We start from the raw sequence: 20,245 nt of genomic DNA, 5'->3' as shown, positions 1-20,245 counted from the left end.
ACTTAAACTACACAAACCTTAGAAATTAAAAAGTTATAATTATAGCTTAAAGTTATAATTTCCGCCACAGCCAAAACGTTTAACATGCCCTCCTTCGCACAGAGTGTTGTAAACTCTCTAGCTAGACTAAACCAACACTAACTCGGCCTCTTACCATAAACAGTGCTCTTATAAATTATGCCATTTGAGATGAATGCTATGACTTAACATTGTGATTAGTGATGTCGTATAAAAGGGTATATGCTGTGTATGATGAAAGCACAACTGCATGTAAAGATTAATTATTTTAAAATCTGGTTTCACTTTGTCTCTTAAACATGAAGAAGTAATCACAAATGGTTACCCTCTGGCAACTCTTACTCTTGGATTTCTGTAAGGTTTGTTTCAGAAGTTTGTGTGACTACTTCCCGAATAAGGCTTGCCTTAAACGTCCTCTGTGTACCCTCTGTATAATTTACCACACTTTTATCTGCATATATGTATGGGACATTGAAAAATCAAATCTACCTTTAAACCAGCAGAGAGCACTGTACAAAAGGGGCATTGTGAAGGAAAGAAATGGGGCAGCCAAATGTAACATCTCGTGAGTTTTCAGGGAGAATTTGACAACCTGGAAGCGATGCCAGATATATCATCATAATCAAAATTTCCAAATACTTCTAAAATGGACCGTCATAGCTCTTTGCATATGGTGCAGGGTGGTCGAGGGTGGTAAAACAGTCATATATGATCTTTAGTGTGTAGCCTCAAATAGACAGACCCTATTGCCCTATATGTCTTTAACTATTATGACCATATTTCCTATGAATTAAACTTGTATTTCATACTTTGAAACCATCAGACAAATGGAGTATTGTTTATTTGAGTTTAACTCTAAGTGCAAAAAATGGAGCTTTGTTTTAAACAAAATATATCTCACCTCTGGGATGTGCTAAAGAAGGGGAAGTTATGTTAAGGGAACTGAAGAGGGAGTTGTTGTGATCTCATGTCTACTCCATTCTAGCATTACCTCACTGGAATGTAGAATGTTAAAATGTGCTTTGGGAATACAAGGGGGCAGATTTACAAGCCCAGTGCGCCACTTTTGCGTCACTTTTACCATGGGAAAAGTGGTGCAAAAGTGGCGCACGGGGCTTGTAAATCTGCCCTAAGGTTCTTTATTAGTGATCACAACAGGAGTCTTGTGGAAAAGGACGCGCGAGCGCGCGAATCAAGATGGCCGCCACCCGGTGAGCTCCTCCGCGTTTTCGCCCGTTTTTTTTTACATAAAACGCCGAAAGTCTGTCAAAATTTTGTTTTAAAGGAGGTCGCTGCTCAAATTACAGGCTTACCAGCATTGTGAAGCGGTTTCAGCTCGTTTTCATCGTGGGAAGTCGTGTTTCTGGCTCCCTGGTTCCTGCTCCGAGCTCTGCATTAAGGGACTGCCTGGTTAGTCTGTCAGGGGGGCGGAGCATACTTCAGGAAAGGGCCTGGCTTGGGCCTAGCCACACCCCTAGTCCAGTTTAGCTGATGCACCAGTATTTTGGAGGATTGCTTTGCTCCTTTTCGCTTTTTTTGCTCATAATCTATTCATTTTTAATCAAATTATATTATCTTTTCTCAAAAATGGATAACAAAAATAAAAGAAAACAGCAGAGTTCACCGCCCCCAATAAAATCAAAGGTGGTGGAGTCATCTGAACCCTCGCTTTCTTTAATTTTGGAGGAAATTCAGGCTCTTCGTGCTAATACAGAAACTATTGCGACTGAAATAAAAAATGTGCGAAAGGAAATGGCGAGTTTGTCGATGAAAATCTCAGACAACTCAATTAAAATACAAGACAATAAAGTTAAAGTCGATGCTTTTACTCCACTTGTGGCGAAAATATCACCTCTGTGCTCACAACTTCTGGACATGGAAAATCGCAATAGACAATACAATCTTCGCATATTTAATTTACCAGAAGAGGTTGAGGGATCTAACTGTCGACTATACTTAGAGAACTTACTTCCTGGTCTTTTAAATGGCAAATTTCCAGAAAAATTTGAAATCGATAAGGCTCATAGAATTCCTTCACGTCGCAATCCTCAACATAGCAAGCCTAGACAAATGATATTTAAAGTTCTCCGTCACCATCATTTGGTTCTGATCAGAAAAGCAGCTAGAGAAATTCCTTCATTGTTGGTCAATGGTCACAAAATCTTTATTCATCAAGATTTTGCCAAGGAAACTGTTGCAACACGTAAGGGATTTACTGATCTTCGCCCAAGATTGAGAAGCCTTGGATACCAATATGGCCTTTTTGACCCTTCAACTATGCGCATTTGGAAAGATAATTTTTCAAAATCCTTTCAGCGTCCTGAAGATCTACGACAATTTCTGGATCAACAAATACAGCAATCTATGGACACTCAGGGTCCTATCACTTGATTCTTTCATGTATGATCTTCTTTGACAGATTTATATAACTCATAATATTCTGGGCTCCAGCGGTTTCTGGCCATGCTTGTAGAGCGTGTGTGCGTCCCAATCTTCATATTTATGTGTTTTGTTTGTCTTTTTTGCTATGTTTTATTTCTTCCATTCCCTTTTGTGTGTTTTGGAGCTACTTTCTTCTTAACATTTGTGTCTTTTTCTGACCTTCTTCTTTCTAACCCTTCTCTCTTTTTATTTTGTCATGGCTAATATTAAAGTAGTGTCACTGAATGTTAAAGGTTTACGCCATCCTGTGAAACGTACAAAAATGTTGGATTATTTAGGTAGTTGCAAAGCTGATTTTTGTTTTTTGCAAGAAACTCATGTAGATGATAACATTTTAAACTATATGAAGAAAAAATGGGTTGATAATATTGTTTCTTCTCCTGCTAATGGCAAGATAAATGGTGTAGCTATATTATGTGCGAAAAAAGCTCATTGCCAAGTTTTGAGCAAAATTACAGATACGGATGGGAGATATTTAATTGTTAAGGTTAAAGTTCATGATTCTATCTTATTTTTATTAAATGTTTATGGCCCTACTGCAGATGACCCTGTTTTTTGGGCTACTCTTTCAACGGAGGTGATTAAAATTGGTAATGTACCTTTAATTGTTGCAGGTGATTTTAATGTCATATCTGATCCTTTATTAGATAGAATATCTCGTACTAAATTCCACCCCCCTAAGGTTTATTTTGCTTTTAAATTATTTCTTCAAACCACTAAGTTAGTTGATATTTGGCGGTTACACTTCCCTACAGAAAAATGTTTTACTTTTTTTTCTAACCCACATAATTCTCATTCTAGGATCGATTATATATTAGTTTCGAAACAGCTGATCAACTGTGTTAGTAACCCCAAGATTGGCAACATTGATGTCTCTGACCATGCTATGGTTTCTTGTATTCTAAATTTAAATCCAACCTTTACTAACCAGCCTAGATGGAGAATGAATTCTGGTATAGCTCTCAATGAACTTAATAAACCAAAGCTCCTCTCTGCCATTCATGATTTTTTTCAATTTAACCCTGAAGGTACTACTTCATTGGTTAATAGATGGGATGCTTTTAAAGCTTATATTAGAGGGGTAACTATTTCTATTATGGCTCACGAAAATAAGACCTTTAATGCAAATATTAAAAAACTAGAAAAGCAAATAGCGGAATATGAACGACTTTTTATTTCGTCTAATGACCCTCAATATAGAAGTAAGTTGCAAAAGCTTCGATATGAATTTAATACAATTCTTAGTAATAGAGCTGGTGTTCAGATTTCTAAGGCCAAAGCTAAATTTAGTTTTAATGCAAACAGATCTGGAAGATTGTTAGCGAATTACTTACGTATCAAAAAGGATAAAACTCAAATTACTTCTATTCATGGATCCAATGGTAAAATTGCTTTATCTCATAAAGATATTGTGAATTAATTTTTGGATTTTTACTCTAAGTTATATGATAAACCTGATTTTCATAATAAATCTTTAGTTGATTCTTTTTTATCCTCATGTGGTTTACCTAAAATTTCTCCATCAGATAAAATGGGGCTTGACTCTCCAATTACTAAGGAGGAAATTTTGACCGCTATAAAATCTCTTAAAAAGAATAAATCTCCGGGTCCTGATGGTATCCCAGCGGAGTTTTATAAAGAGTTTCAATCCCTTCTTTTACCCTTATTATTTCAACTTTTCACAACGTTTGGCTCTACGGGAATTACTTCAGGATCCTTTACTGAAGCTTTAATTATCGTTCTTCCCAAACCTGATAAAGACCCCACCCTTGTATCTAATTATCGCCCTATCTCTTTAATTAATCAAGACTGTAAATTATATGCCAAAATATTAGCCACACGATTATCCCCTGTACTAGACTCTATTATACATTCGGATCAATCTGGTTTTATGAAGAATAGACACTCTGCAAATAATACAAGAACTTTATTACATGTCATTGAACAAGGCCTTACGTTAACTACTCCTTCAGGAATTATGGCTTTGGATGCTGAAAAAGCCTTTGATAAATTGCATTGGCAATTTTTATTCCATGCTTTATCATCTTTTAACTTTGGAGATAATTTTATTCGTATGATTTCAGCTCTATATTGTGCTCCTACTGCTCGTCTATTTATTAATGGCCAAATTTCAAATCAATTTTCCCTTTTTAGAGGTACTAGACAAGGATGTCCCCTTTCCCCGCTACTGTTTTTAATTGGCATTGAACCTTTTCTTACATCTATAAGAAAATGTGATAACATTAAAGGAATTATTATTAATGAGATTATTATTAAAACTTTAGCGTATGCTGATGATGTACTTTTATGTATTAGTGACCCATTATCCTCATTTCCTTCTTTATTAGAGATTATAACAAAATATTCTATGGTGTCTGGATATAAATTAAACACTAATAAAACTGAATTTTTCCCTTTAAACATTTATTGTACTCCTGACATGATACCTATGAATGAAATTGTTTGGCAAAAGACTAAATTAAAATATCTTGGTATTTTATTTTCCTCATCTATAAAATCTACAATGACTTTAAACTGCAAGTTTGTCTTAGATTATATTAAAGATAAAACGTCTAAATGGGCTTTGCTGCATCTTTCATGATGGGGTAGACTGGAATCTATTAAAATGAATATTGCTCCAAAAATATTTTATACTCTTTCCATGATTCCCTCTCAGTTCCCATTAAAATTTTATAAAGATATTGATAAACTTCTCTCCAAATTTCTTTGGAATAACAAATCACCTCGCATTAGTTATAAAAAATTAAAAATGTCTAAATGTAATGCTGGATTTGGTATCCCAGATTTTTTTCTGTATCATAAAGCTTTTATTTTAAAACAAAGTGCCATATGGTTTAGTCATTTCCCTTTACATAATCCACCCTCTTGGCTCCGAATTGAAAAATCTATGGTGAAGCCGTTCCCATTACCAACGCTGTTAACTATGTCTAACACCTCCTCAGTTTTTCATAAATCTATCGTTCTCAAATCCACTAAATTGGTTTTTAATGATTTAGATTCTATTTTTCTATACCCCATGTATAACACTGTTGAATTATCATTATGGTATAGCAATATCATTAAACTAAATAGGAACATTAGATTTTGGTCTTCGTGGATCAAAGCGGGTATTTTTTATCTTAAAGACATTTATTCCAACAATACCTTTATACCGTTTGAGGATCTACAAACAAGGTTTGGTTTAACCCAATCTGATCGTATTAAATATCAATATTTAATTAATTCAATTTTAGATTCCTTTCCACAAGCTATTCCGACTAGTGTTACAGCTGATCTATCCGTGTATATCCAAACTATATCGCTGAAAGCTAATGGTGTTTCCATTTTATATAAAAAATGATCTAATACGTTAGGAAGTAACATAACGATGATTGCAACCTTCTGGAATAATGAACTTTCACTTACATTGTCTAATGATTCATGGGAAATTATATGGATTAGAAGTATTTCTGGTTGGTTACCTGTCTCACTTTATCAAACCAATTCCTATATTTTATTTAATTCTTTATGGACTCCAATACGTTTATTCCAGGCTAAACTCCTTCAATCTGACACTTGTTGGCATCGTAAATTGCATCCTGGTTCGTTACGACATATGCTTTTTGATTGCCCTTTAATTGCAAAATTCTGGACAGAAGTTTGGGATTTTATTAAGAAAGTGTTGCATATACATGAAGACTTATCATATAAAATGTTAATTTGCAAATCAGTTACATTATCACAATCTCTAAGTTCTTTTGAATGTAGGCTTTTTGATTTTTTGATTTCTGCTGCGTTAAAATCTATTACCTTTTGTTGGAAAGATGTTTCTAAGTTATCAGTTCATGCTTGGTGGTCTTGGGTTATCTTTACAAGATGAGGTGCTCAATTATCTTTGTCTGGGGTTAATCATAATCCTATTTCCTATCACTCTTTTTGGAGTCCTGTTGATCTCTATTTTGCATCTTAGGGGTATGTTTATGTATTGTAATGCTTTTTACGATTTTTATGCTAACTAATATGTCATAGTAGCTCTATTTATTGCTTACTCAATAATTTGTTATTAGATGTTTCCCTTCCCCCCCTCCTTTTAAGTTTATAAGAATATGACCAATTTCTTTTCTACTGGAATGATTTTGATAATTTTTGTATGTCTATGTTGTTGATGTTCATTATAAAATTTCAATAAAATATTTTGAACACAACAGGAGTCTTGTATTGTTCTTGAGAAACTGAGATTGTAATGCCGAGATCATGTCAAAACATTATGAAACATAAATAACAGCATCCAAAGCTCTCTTGAAAGAACATTTGCAGACTTTTGACTTGCGTTTCTGCTTTTTACTGTTCCTCTAACAGATTATGTTTGATTATTATGAATTGCGTCATCAAATATCATATAGAGATTTAATGTTGTTTATTTTGCTGAGATTTTGTATTTGACTTTGTCTCGTTCTTGTACTATGACCAGCTTTCATTCTCTGAAGAGTTATATAACATGGCTCCACTGGCAAGCTTTTCAAGGCCTCTGTGTTTCTTCAAAAATATAATTTGCTGGACAACCATAGTACAAACTGTCAAGCTCAGGCTGAACAAATTGCTGGACAATGATTTTGAGAATTCTATACTCTAAGTAGTGCTAGCGAGAGAACACATGCATAAAGTCGCCTTAGCTTTGTTTATGTGGTATTGCAAAAAAAAAATTGATTCTGAAATCTATTTTTTATTTTTTTTTAATTGTTTGTGTTTATTTGACGTCTCAGGTTTTAACATTGAAACACTGTAAAACTAAACTTTCTAAGTATATACAATGTTTTGTGTGATTTCAGCAAAAACTATTACTTTCTCTTAATAATAAGGCCTAGATTTTCGAAGGCATTAAGTTATTATTCCGTCACACAAACCAGTGCAGTTGTGAAAGCTCCATTTCCTAAGGAGCACGTTGTAATAATTGTGTTTGTTTTTTACCGTAGGTTCTCCCCCCCAAAAAAAATGAATTTAGCCGTGATGCATGAAGACATTTTTTTATGTATGCAAGGTGGGCTTGTAAGGACGGAGCTCCTCAAAATCACTGCAAAAACGCATGCAAAGCTATCTACTACTTTCAAGCCGAATCATGGACTATAACACAAATGTTAATTTACACTGAAATATAGTACGAGGTCAGAGCAGGAGCAAAATCAGTGCTAGTAACACCAATGCTATAACAAGCATTTGCAATGCAATCGATCTCGCCTTTGGGACCTTATATGTATTTAGCTATGCAGCTCATTAGCCTGGGTGCTGAAACATCTACTGTTCTCTAACATGGTGGGAAAGTAAGCACCAAACTGCGTGACATGGCAGGTATGGGAACACATGGAGAGAAATATTGCTTTTCAGAGGGAAATGGTATCGCCCAAAGCTCTGTTTTTCATATAAAAGCAGGCCCTTCTGTGGTCATATCCACTGAAAATAAAAGATTTGAAAAAAATAGTATTGTCTACGGGTGCTCGTGGAAGACAATTTCAATGGACTGGAATCTAGAGAATGCTAAAATGATTCTGGAATTTTACTGACCTCTGGTGTTCGTTTTCTATCAAGATAAAAGTTAAATAGAGGCAGTTGAACAGGAATAAAGTCCCTAAGCGGAAGCAGACAACTCCTAGGGCTGATCTCCAGAGCCCAGAAAGTACAAACACATATAAGTATATACTAAAGAATATACTAAAGTATATATACTAAAGTATACACTAACGTATATACAAGAGGTCTTGAATGCTCGACCTAAAAAGGAGCAGAATAAACAATCCTCACACAGGCTGACTGGAGAAAAAGCTCCTTCGACCAATCAGAATGCTTTATTTTGTAAAGTTTTTGTTAAATCTGGAGCCCTTTTAAGCGCATCCCCAACCTCACTCCCTCTTTAAACACTATTTTCGCAAAAATGGTTGAATGGATTTAACAAAAATTACAAAAACCGTGCTGTCTCAGTAAAGTTCTAACTTTTTTCCAGACTTGATGTCATTTCATTCAGCCATTTCTTTCCGTTATATATATATATATATATTACCTACTGGCGGTCGCCAGTAGGTAGTTAGGACCACGTTTCCATAGGAAAACCTCAACATTCTATTTTGAATAACTTTGGCGCCGGTCGACGAATCCTCGCGAATTTCTCAAAATAGGTGGGGCGCTACGCTCCGCTCCTACCCTGAAAGTCTCGGGGGGATCCGTCAAGCGGGGGCTGAGATAAAAGGGGGGTCCCAAAACGCGTTTTTCCCATGCATTTTTCCATAGGACCTTTAGAACGAGCTACAGCCCGAACGGCTGAACAGAATTACTCAAAATTTGGCAGAGAGGTAGTCCCTAGGTCAAGGAAGTGCCTTTTGTAGGTTTGGTGTAAATCTGTTCAGTAGATTCTGAGAAAATAGCCTTTAAATCAATATATATATCTGAGCCCGCTTACGGTACGCTTACCGTACGCTTACGGTAAGCGTACAGTGGCGTGCGCGAGCGCGATTCTGATTGGCTCTTAGATCTTAGTAAACATTCGAATCGGCCGAAACCAGGAAGCGTCGGCCGCCATTTTGTGTATTTCACTCTGAAAAAAAAGAGTGAAAACAAGGAAAGGGGGCAATGAGGAGAGTTACAGACCCCCTAACATTTGTAAGGGGGTCAAAAAAGGACAGAAAAGTACAAAGAAAACATTTATTGATTTTAAAAAAAATCACGGGGTACGCGTACGGTAAGCTTACGGTAAGCGTACGGTAGGAAAAAAAAAAAAAAAAAAAATGAAAATCAGATTTAAGTGTTTAGATATTAGGGGGCTCTAAAAAGAGCCGTTGTGTTTATGAAATGATTTTTTAGTGGTACCTACAAGTAAGTACCGATGCAGAGTCTAAGGTTCAAGAGGAAGACTCTGTTCCCTTCATCATTGAAGTGCACACCATCTCCTCTATAAATGTCTTGCATGTCATAACGCAAGTTGTTGTGGTAAATGGCACCCATACTATAGTCACGGAGGAAAGCAGAAACAGATTTGTTGACGTTCTTTCTTGCTTTGTCATCGCACCGCGTGCCCACCGTGCATGCACGGCACTAACTGCGTAAAGTGGGCGCGCGGTGCGCGAAGCGCACCGCGTGCTCACTGTGCGCGCACGGTGCGCGAAGCGCACCGTGCACGCACGGAACGAACTGCGTTAAGTGGGCGCGCACGCCACGAATGGCGTAAAGTAACTGAGCATTTAAAAAACCGTACAAATTCACTGAAAAAACCATAGGTTTCACACACGTTATAGTTAGGAATTAGCATTTAAAAAACCTTGCAAATTCACTGAAAAAACCATAGGTTTCACACATGTTATAGTTAGCGGAAATTTTACTGATAAAAAACCAATGAAATTCCCCCGTTATAGTTAGTGCAGGCAACTATAACTCACGCGACCGCAATCTTCTGCTGATGACATATGTGTCTTTATGAAAAAAAAATATTTGTAATATATGTATAGCTAAAAATGTATGGAAGAAGACATGGGCAAATAAGTGTCTAAATACAGTATTAGCATCAGCAGAGGATTGCGGTCGCGTGAGTTATAGTTGCCTGCACTAACTATAACGGGGGAATTTCATTGGTTTTTTATCAGTAAAATTTCCGCTAACTATAACATGTGTGAAACCTATGGTTTTTTCAGTGAATATATATATATATATATATATATATATATATATATATATATATATATATATATATTCACTTAAAAAACCATAGGTTTCACACATGTTATAGTTAGCTGGGCATTTCACTTGTGAAAAACCATTGAAATTTCCACGTTATAGTTAGTGCAGGCAACTATAACTCACGCGACCGCAATCCTCTGCTGATGACGTCAGATATTACATCACTGATGACATATGTGTTTTTGTGAAAAAAAAATATTTGTAATATATGTATAGCTAAAAATTAATGGAAGAAGACATGGGTAAATAGGAGTCTAAATACAGTATTAGCATCAACAGAGGATTGCGGTCGCGTGAGTTATAGTTGCCTGCACTAACTATAACGTGGAAATTTCAATGGTTTTTCACGAGTGAAATGCCCAGCTAACTATAACATGTGTGAAACCTATGGTTTTTTAAGTGAATTTGCAAGATTTTTTAAATGCTAATTCCTAACTAAAACGTGTGTGAAACCTATGGTTTTTTCAGTGAATTTGTACGTTTTTTTAAATGCTAATTTATGTATTTATTTATTTATTTATTTTTTTTAAGGTTTTTCACCGTGCGCGTACCATGCGCGCACGGTGCGCTTCGAGCACCGTGCGCCCACGTTACGTAGTTCGTGGAATTTTTCCAGTTCTACCGTGCGCGTACGCTACGTGCACTCCGTGATTTTTCGTAAAAAAATTTAAATACATTTTTGCCCTTGGGGGTCCTTCTGGGACCCCCTGACCAAGGCTAGTGGGTCAGGAACTGTCCAGCCTGCCCCCTTTTCACGTTATCCACCTTTGTTTTTCACCCCCTCAGACTACGAGAGACAAAATGGCGGCCGACACTTCCTGGTTTCGACCGATTTGAATGTTTACTAAGATCTAACAACCAATCAGAATCGTGCTCGCGCACGGCAGCGTGCGCGTACGGTAAGCTTACGGTACGCGCTCGGAGCGCACCTATATATATATATATTGATTTAAATGCTATTTTCTCAGGAAATACTGAACAGATTTACACCAGACCAGCAAAAGGCACATCCCTGACCTGAGGACTACCTCTCTGCCAAATTTCAAGTAATTCTGTTCAGCCGTTCGGGCTGCAGCTTGGACTAAAGGTCCTATGGAAAAATGCATGGGGAAAACGCGTTTTGGGACCCCCCCTTTTTCTCAGCCCCCGCTTAACGAATCCCCCCAAGACTTTCAGGGAAGGAGCGGAGCGGAGCGCCCCACCTATTTTGAAAATTTGGCGAGGATTCGTCAATCAGCGCCAAAGTTATTCAAAATAGAATGTTGCGGATTTCCTATGGAAACACAGTCCTAACTATAACTATCTACTGGCGGCCAGTAGATAATATATATATATGTATCTATATATATATATATATATATCACCACACGTTTCTCCACTTTGCTGGGGCCACCGACTCTGCAGGGCAGGCTCTGAAACAGGAATGGAGGATCCAGTAAACATCAACACGAAAAATGAAGAGCCCACAGCTGTGACATCCTCTCTTGCGGACACTTTATTAGGTCTGTGCATGGCAGCTACACTCTTAAACCTTACGCGTTTTGGCACGCATGCGCCTTGTTCACAGGTGAGTATCGTAATGTCCCAGTGGTCTTGTGGCTCAATCAGACCACAATACCCAGAATGCACCACTGTTCAGTATCGCGGAAAATCCTCTGTATTTGCATGATGCAATCGGGTTAAAATGTTACAAGCTTAGTGCTCTTTGTTGCCACACACTGAATTGTTTGCTCAAGAAGAAAGAACACAGTCTGTCGGAAAGAGGAAGCACCTCCTTCATCTCCCTTTCTCTATCGCCATCACCAAATCGCTGCGGAAATCCAATGGGCTGGTGAGGTATCGAGCGAGTCATGCCCCTCCGTTAAATCACCACACGTTTCTCCACTTTGCTGGGGCCACCGACTCTGCAGGGCAGGCTCTGAAACAGGAATGGAGGATCCAGTAAACATCAACACGAAAAATGAAGAGCCCACAGCTGTGACATCCTCTCTTGTGGACACTTTATTAGGTCTGTGCATGGCAGCTACACTCTTAAACCTTACGCGTTTCGGCACGCATGCACCTTGTTCACAGGTGAGTATCGTAATGTCCCAGTGGTCTTGTGGCTCAATCAGACCACAATACCCAGAATGCACCACTGTTCAGTATCGCGGAAAATCCTCTGTATTTGCATGATGCAATCGGGTTAAAATGTTACAAGCTTAGTGCTCTTTGTTGCCACACACTGAATTGTTTGCTCAAGAAGAAAGAACACAGTCTGTCGGAAAGAGGAAGCACCTCCTTCGTCTCCCTTTCTCTATCGCCATCACCAAATCGCTGCGGAAATCCAATGGGCTGGTGAGGTATCGAGCGAGTCATGCCCCTCCGTTAAATCACCACACGTTTCTCCACTTTGCTGGGGCCACCGACTCTGCAGGGCAGGCTCTGAAACAGAAATGGAGGATCCAGTAAACATCAACACGAAAAATGAAGAGCCCACAGCTGTGACATCCTGTCTTGCGGACACTTTATTAGGTCTGTGCATGGCAGCTACACTCTTAAACCTTACGCGTTTCGGCGCGCATGCGCCTTGTTCACAGGTGAGTATCGTAATGTCCCAGTGGTCTTGTGGCTCAATCAGACCACAATACCCAGAATGCATCAATGCTCAGTATTGCGGAAAATCCTCTGTATTTGCATGATGCAATCGGGTTAAAATGTTACAAGCTTAGTGCTCTTTGTTGCCACACACTGAATTGTTTGCTCAAGAAGAAAGAACACAGTCTGTCGGAAAGAGGAAGCACCTCCTTCGTCTCCCTTTCTCTATCGCCATCACCAAATCGCAGCGGAAATCCAATGGGCTGGTGAGGTATCGAGCGAGTCATGCCCCTCCGTTAAATCACCACACGTTTCTCCACTTTGCTGGGGCCACCGACTCTGCAGGGCAGGCTCTGAAACAGGAATGGAGGATCCAGTAAACATCAACACGAAAAATGAAGAGCCCACAGCTGTGACATCCTCTCTTGCGGACACTTTATTAGGTCTGTGCATGGCAGCTACACTCTTAAACCTTACGCGTTTCGGCGCACATGCGCCTTGTTCACAGGTGAGTATCGTAATGTCCCAGTGGTCTTGTGGCTCAATCAGACCACAATACCCAGAATGCACCACTGTTCAGTATCGCGGAAAATCCTCTGTATTTGCATGATGCAATCGGGTTAAAATGTTACAAGCTTAGTGCTCTTTGTTGCCACACACTGAATTGTTTGCTCAAGAAGAAAGAACACAGTCTGTCGGAAAGAGGAAGCACCTCCTTCGTCTCCCTTTCTCTATCGCCATCACCAAATCGCTGCGGAAATCCAATGGGCTGGTGAGGTATCGAGCGCGTCATGCCCCTCCGTTAAATCACCACACGTTTCTCCACTTTGCTGGAGCCACCGACTCTGCAGGGCAGGCTCTGAAACAGGAATGGAGGATCCAGTAAACATCAACACGAAAAATGAAGAGCCCACAGCTGTGACATCCTCTCTTGCGGACACTTTATTAGGTCTGTGCATGGCAGCTACACTCTTAAACCTTACGCGTTTCGGCGCGCATGCGCCTTGTTCACAGGTGAGTATCGTAATGTCCCAGTGGTCTTGTGGCTCAATCAGACCCCAATACCCAGAATGCACCACTGTTCAGTATCGCGGAAAATCCTCTGTATTTGCATGATGCAATCGGGTTAAAATGTTACAAGCTTAGTGCTCTTTGTTGCCACACACTAAATTGTTTGCTCAAGAAGAAAGAACACAGTCAGTCGGAAAGAGGAAGCACCTCCTTCGTCTCCCTTTCTCTATCGCCATCACCAAATCGCTGCGGAAATCCAATGGGCTGGTGAGGTATCGAGCGAGTCATGCCCCTCCGTTAAATCACCACACGTTTCTCCACTTTGCTGGGGCCACCGACTCTGCAGGGCAGGCTCTGAAACAGGAATATATATTCACTGAAAAAAACATAGGTTTTAGGCACGTTATGGTTAGGAATTAGCATTTAAAAAACCTTAGAAAGTCACTGAAGAAACCGTAGGTTTCAGGGGCATTATAGTTACTTGGACTTTTCACTCATACAAAACCATTGAAATTCCGCCATTATAGTTAGTTCAGCTGGTTCGGTGGGGGTTATTACGTAGTCCAGAGGTGCATGAATGATTGACTCACTGTTTGTATGTGTTGAAGACAGCATGTGTGCAGGACTGTATGGGTGGATGAGTGTGGGCTTGGGTGTGTTAGTGAGTGAATGACTGTCTCATATAAGTGAGTATATGTGAGAGTGAGAGATTGGAAGAGTTCCTGTATGAATAAGTATTTGTTTCTATAAGTGATTGTTTAAAAGACTAAGTGTGGTGGTGTGTGTATAACTGTATATGCAAGTAAATGGATGTTTGATTCTTTATTAGCATGAGTGACTGTGTGTGAGTAACTCTATGGATGAGTGGCGTTGTGTAACAGGATGTAATGGTGTATGAGTACATATGATAAGTGAGTACATGTATGAGTGACTGTAAAGGACTGTTGGTGAATGAGTGGATGTGTATGTGGATCTTAGAATTACTGAATAGGTTGTTGTAACTGGTATTGGTATGTCCATTGTTTTGAAAGTATTAGTTTCTATTTTTGAATCTGTGTATCAAAGGTTATATTAGGGGGAGAGGAGGTCTGCCACTCTATCACAAGGATGATGGATGTCATCAGTGATGTCATCAGTGATGTCATCTGAGATTTCATCAGTGATGTCATGAGTGATGTCACTGACCATGTCATTAGTGATGTAATATGTGACGTCATCAGCAGTGCATTGCGGGCGCGTGAGTTTTAGTTAGCTGAACTAACTATAACGGGGGAATTTTCATGGTTTTGTACGAGTGAAAAGTCCAGCTAACTATAACGCCCCTGAAACCTATGGTTTCTTCAGTGACTTTCTAAGGTTTTTTAAATGCTAATTCCTAACTATAACGTGCCTGAAACCTATGTTTTTTTCAGTGAATTTCAAAGGTTTTTTAAATGCAAATTTCTAACTATGCCTACAGAGATAGGACATGTGAAGAAAGAAGAAAAAACGCACAGAAAGAAAAAAAAGAAATGCAGAAAGAAGCAACAGAAGTCCTCAAAGACGAAGAAAAGTGCAGGAAGAAGGATAACGTGCAGAAAGAACAAGCAGAAGTGCAGAAAGAAGCCTTGTTGCAAAACTATCCTGTACCCTCAACTTTTTCAGATGGATACTGGTGGTAACTGAGTCTGACTAACCAGTCCTAGAGCCAGTGCTTTGTTAAAAGACACTCAGAATACAGTGAAAACACCTACATACACTAGGGAACACTATGCGTTGGGGTCCCCCTGTGATTAGCATTACCTCCTCTGTAAGCCCCTAGTATATAATAGGGCAGGGGATTAAAACTACCTCTTCAAACACGGCACAGGGCGTGTTTGCACACGTCACCTCAGGCCCCGTCCCCTCCCTTCCCCACTGTGTAAACACACCCTGTGACCATTTTAAGTTGGGAGATTAAGTCCCCTTGAATCCTGAGGATCCCTAGGGTCCAACTAGACCACTAGGTACCTCCAGTAAGCGCCACAGAGCTGTGTTGCAGAGAGATGTAAAAAGGGGAATGGCCTAGACCACCTCTCTGCATCGCAGTGCAGTGGCGCTTACTGGAAGCACCTGGTGGGCTAGTTGGCCCCCAGGGTCCCTCAGGATTGAAGGGGAATTATTTCCCCAACTTAAAACGCGCCACAGGGCTTGTTTGCACACGTTAACTCAGGCCCCGTCCCCTCCCTTCACCACTGTGTAAACACGCACCTGTGACCGTTTTTAGTTGGGAGATTAAGTTCATTTGAATCCTGAGGGTCCCTAGGGTCCAACTAGGCCACTAGGTACCTCCAGTATGTGCCACAGAACTGCATTGCAGAGAGGTATAAAAAGTGGCACGGCCTGGACCACCTCTCTGCATCGCAGGGCAGTGGCGTTTACTGGAATCACCTGGTGGGCTCGTTGGCCCCCAGGGTCCATCAGGATTGAAGGGGAATTATTTCCCCAACTTAAAACGTGCCACAGGGCGTGTTTGCACATGTCACCTCAGGCCCCGTCCCTCTCTTCACCACTATGTAAACGCGCCCTGTGGCCGTTCTATGTTAAGAGATTAAGTCCCCTTAAATCCTAAGGGTTCCTAGGGTCAAACTAGTCCACTAGGTACCTCCAGTAAGCACCACAGAGCTGCGTTACAAAGAGGTGTAAAAAGGGGCGTGGCCTCAGAACACCTGTCTGCAACGCAGCTCCCTGGCACATACTGGAGATACCTGTTGGGCTAGTTGGCCCTCAGGGACCCTCAGTATTGAAGGGGAATTAATTCCCCAACTTAGTGCCCGCCGAGTGCCACACACCTCTGTGTTGTATTCCACCAGCTAGTGCGTATGCTGTGACACTCTCTAGCCCATGTGCACTGTAACACCACCCCGTGAATATGTCATGCCACACTTGCCTTCGCACGGGTTATATTGCCCCATCTAACGTGCCTTCCTCGATGCCTATGTTATAACGCACAGCGCTATGCCAAACATATTTCAATCTGGGATCTATATCTTTGTCACAGTGCATATGCAACGTTACACTCCCCAGCACATATTTTATATTACAACTTAGAGACTAGTTAGGTTACACAACACTGCCCTGAGCATATTACACTCCAAGGCGCATATCGCATAGCACGCGCTAGTGCCTGTGCTATCTCGCGCTCTCCAATGAATCTGTCATTGCGCACAATGTATTGCATAATATATTTCACGCCCGGTTCATCTTATATCACACTTTTTGGTGCATAGTTTATACCATATACTATATCTAGGTTTCATTTTCAATCGTGCTCTCATATAACACTGTGTCGACCTACCCTTTTCACAGGCATTAAATTTTGCGATGGGGGTGGAGGTTCAGGGGGTGTTTCTGCCAAATAAGCCCGGAGTCACAGTCACAAACGTCCTCTTATTCCTGAATAAAAGTGAGATTATGCTGCATACTTGTTCATATTTTAAGTAGTTTGAACAGACACACATTTTAAAAACAATAGAGTTCCTAATACCCACCTTCTCTGAACATTTAGCTTGCTGCCCTATCCACCTCCTCCCTATCTCTGTTGTCTGAATCCATGGACTAGCCTCCTCCCTCCAGCCATGCATGCTCTGATGTGCTTCCACTGCCCTCCATTTAGCATGAAGTACCAGTCCACTCCTCCTGCCCTCCATTGCCCAATTCTATGGCCCATCATTGACCTCCTGCTTAGCCTCTGTGCTTAGCTTGCTGCCCATATTCTTCTTCCCCCTGCCCTCCGATGTCTTTGTGCATGCCCCTGCTCCATCCTTTTTGCCCACCATGTTCCATGGACCTGCCACTCCTATCTACTCTGAGCGTTCTGTTGAGCTGCAACTCCCCTCCCACCTGCCTAGCATTGTCAGATGACTGTAACCTGTCCCTGCCACCTGCACCCTGCCTGTCCACATGCCATGCCCCTATCCCCTTCCTCCTGTCCTCCATGGTCCATTTTACTCCCACACCCTTCTGCCCTCCCTGGTCTGTTGTGCTGCAACTGCTCCTCCTGCCTGCCCCGCGTGATCTGTTTGTGAGGCCCTTTCCCCTGAACTCTCTTGTCTGTGCCCAGGTCCTGACCCTCCCTTCTATCCTCCATGGTCCTTTGTGCATGCCCCTGCACCCTCCTTCTTGCCCATCATAGCCATTGTGCTGCCACTAACCCTCCCGCTTGCCATGCATGGACTTCTGTGCTGCCATGGCCCCTCCCACCTTCCCTGTGTGGTCAGCTAGCTGCCCCTAACACCCTCCCACCTTCCCTCCATGGTCTGTGTGTATGCCATCATAGTCTCACTGTTGCTCTCCATGGTGTGTCTTGTTTCTAGTGTCCATCCTGCCTGACCTCCATAGTCATCTTACTGCTCCTGCCCTGCCCCCTTGCCCCAGCCCTCTGTTTCCATGTGCAGACCCCTATTCCCTCCCTCCTGGCTTGTCTGTTCCATTGTAATGCCCCTGATCAGTCCCTCCTGCCCTTTATGGTCTGTTATGCTGCAGCTTTCTCTCCTGTCTGTCCATTGTGGTCAGCTAGCTACCACTGCCTCTTTCCCCTCTGTTCTTGGTTGTCCATGTGCATGGTCCTGTCCCCTCCCTATTGCTTTCTATGGATTGTTGTTCTGCACTCTCTTCCCGCATGCCCTGTGTGGTGTATTGCGCTGCTGCAAACCCTGATGAATGCCCTGTAGGGTCAGTTTGATGCACCTCTCCATGTCCCTCCTCTCCTCTGTTATCCAAGTCCATGTCCGTACCCCAATTCCTCCTGCTTACCATGATCCAATGTACCATACTTGCGAACATTTTAAACTTGGTAAGAGGGAGATTTTGAAAAAAAAACTTGGGGATTGATTTTCCACTTTGAGTTACATTGAAAAAGAGGAGATTGTAGACAGGAGACAGATCAAATAAAGCCCATTTGATCTTAAAAACATTGGACGTTTCCTGGCTGATTTCGAGAATAGTAGTGTGGAAGTTGGAGTGGGTGTATTAAAGGTTACATGGGGAGTGAGTGGGTACCTCTGGGATTCTTTGGATGATGTCATCAGTGATGTCATGATTGATGTCATTTGAGGTGTCATCAGTGATGTCACTGGCCATGTCATGAGTGAAGTAATGAGGTCATAATCAGTGCATTGTGGGGCGCAAGTTATAGTTAGCTCAGCTCTGCTAACTATAACTGGTGAATTCCACTGGTTTCGTACAAGTGAAACGTGAGCCTAACTATAACGTCTCTGTAACCTTCGTTTTTTTCATTGAATTTCTAAGGATTTTTAATTACATTTCCTAAATATAACGTCCTTGTAACCTTTGTTTTTTTCCAGTGAATATCTAAGGTTTTTTAAATGCTAACTCCTAACTATAAAGTCCCTGTAACCTTTGTTTTTTCAGTGAATTTCAAAAGTATTGTTAATTTTATTTCCTAACTATAACCTTTAAACTTTGAGAGTGGGTGTGTGAGTCGCTGTATAGGTTGGTGACTCGGTGTGAGCGGCTGTATGGGTCTGTGAGTGAGTGTGTAATGTCTGGGTATTTGCATAAGTGCATGAATATTGAATGGGTGACTGTATGATTGCAGGGATCACTGACAAAATATCGAAGGTCAAAAAATCAACCTACAAAAATATCGGAGCAAAAATATCGATGTCAAGAACATCGACATCCTATCTACAACATGGTAAGTTCAAAAATATCAAAAATAAAATATCGATGTCAAAAATATCGTTATTAACAAATATCGTGTTTTCTTTAGTTTAAAAAAATATGTAAAATAAACCAAATAATACTTATAAATAAAATAAACATAATTACATATATTTTATAATGTTTAAAATTAATAATTAATATATATATAATGTAATAAAACATTAATTAAACATATACATATAATATATAATATATATACTTACTTAATATTTAGTTGTAATAATTATTTTAGTAACTTATAATTTTTTTAATTTTTTTATAAATTACCAATACATCTATACACATAAAACAATAACATGAATAAAAATTTAATAATTACGTATAACAAATTAAAAAAATTACATTTAATTTGAATATTTTTAATTATTAATGATATATTACGTTAGCTAAAATAATACAAAAAATATTAAATATCAGAGAGAATAAAACTACTACTCCAACTCCAACAAAAACAACAGTAAGGAAAATGTTGGATAGCGTAGGGCTAAAAATTACTATTTCCACTCCAGGGATTGTAACAGTAGGGAAAGTGTTGGATAGCGTAGGGGTAAAAATGACTATTCCAACTCCAGAGAGTGCAACAGTATGGAAAGTGTTGGGTAGCGTAGGGGTAAAAATTACTATTCCAACTCCAAAGAGTGCAACAGTAGGGAAAGTGTTGGATAGCGTAGGGGTAAAAATTACTATTCCAACTCCAGAGTGTCAGGACTCAAGGTTCCAGGCAGAGGTTCCAACCTCGGGAGCGAAGATAGGTCTCTACTCTCCCCCTAGG

This window comes from Triturus cristatus, chromosome 4_2 (genome assembly GCF_964204655.1).
Source record: "Triturus cristatus chromosome 4_2, aTriCri1.1, whole genome shotgun sequence".
Taxonomy (NCBI): domain Eukaryota; kingdom Metazoa; phylum Chordata; class Amphibia; order Caudata; family Salamandridae; genus Triturus; species Triturus cristatus.
The sequence above is the reverse complement of the archived record's forward strand: the minus strand, read 5'-3'. Positions refer to the sequence as shown.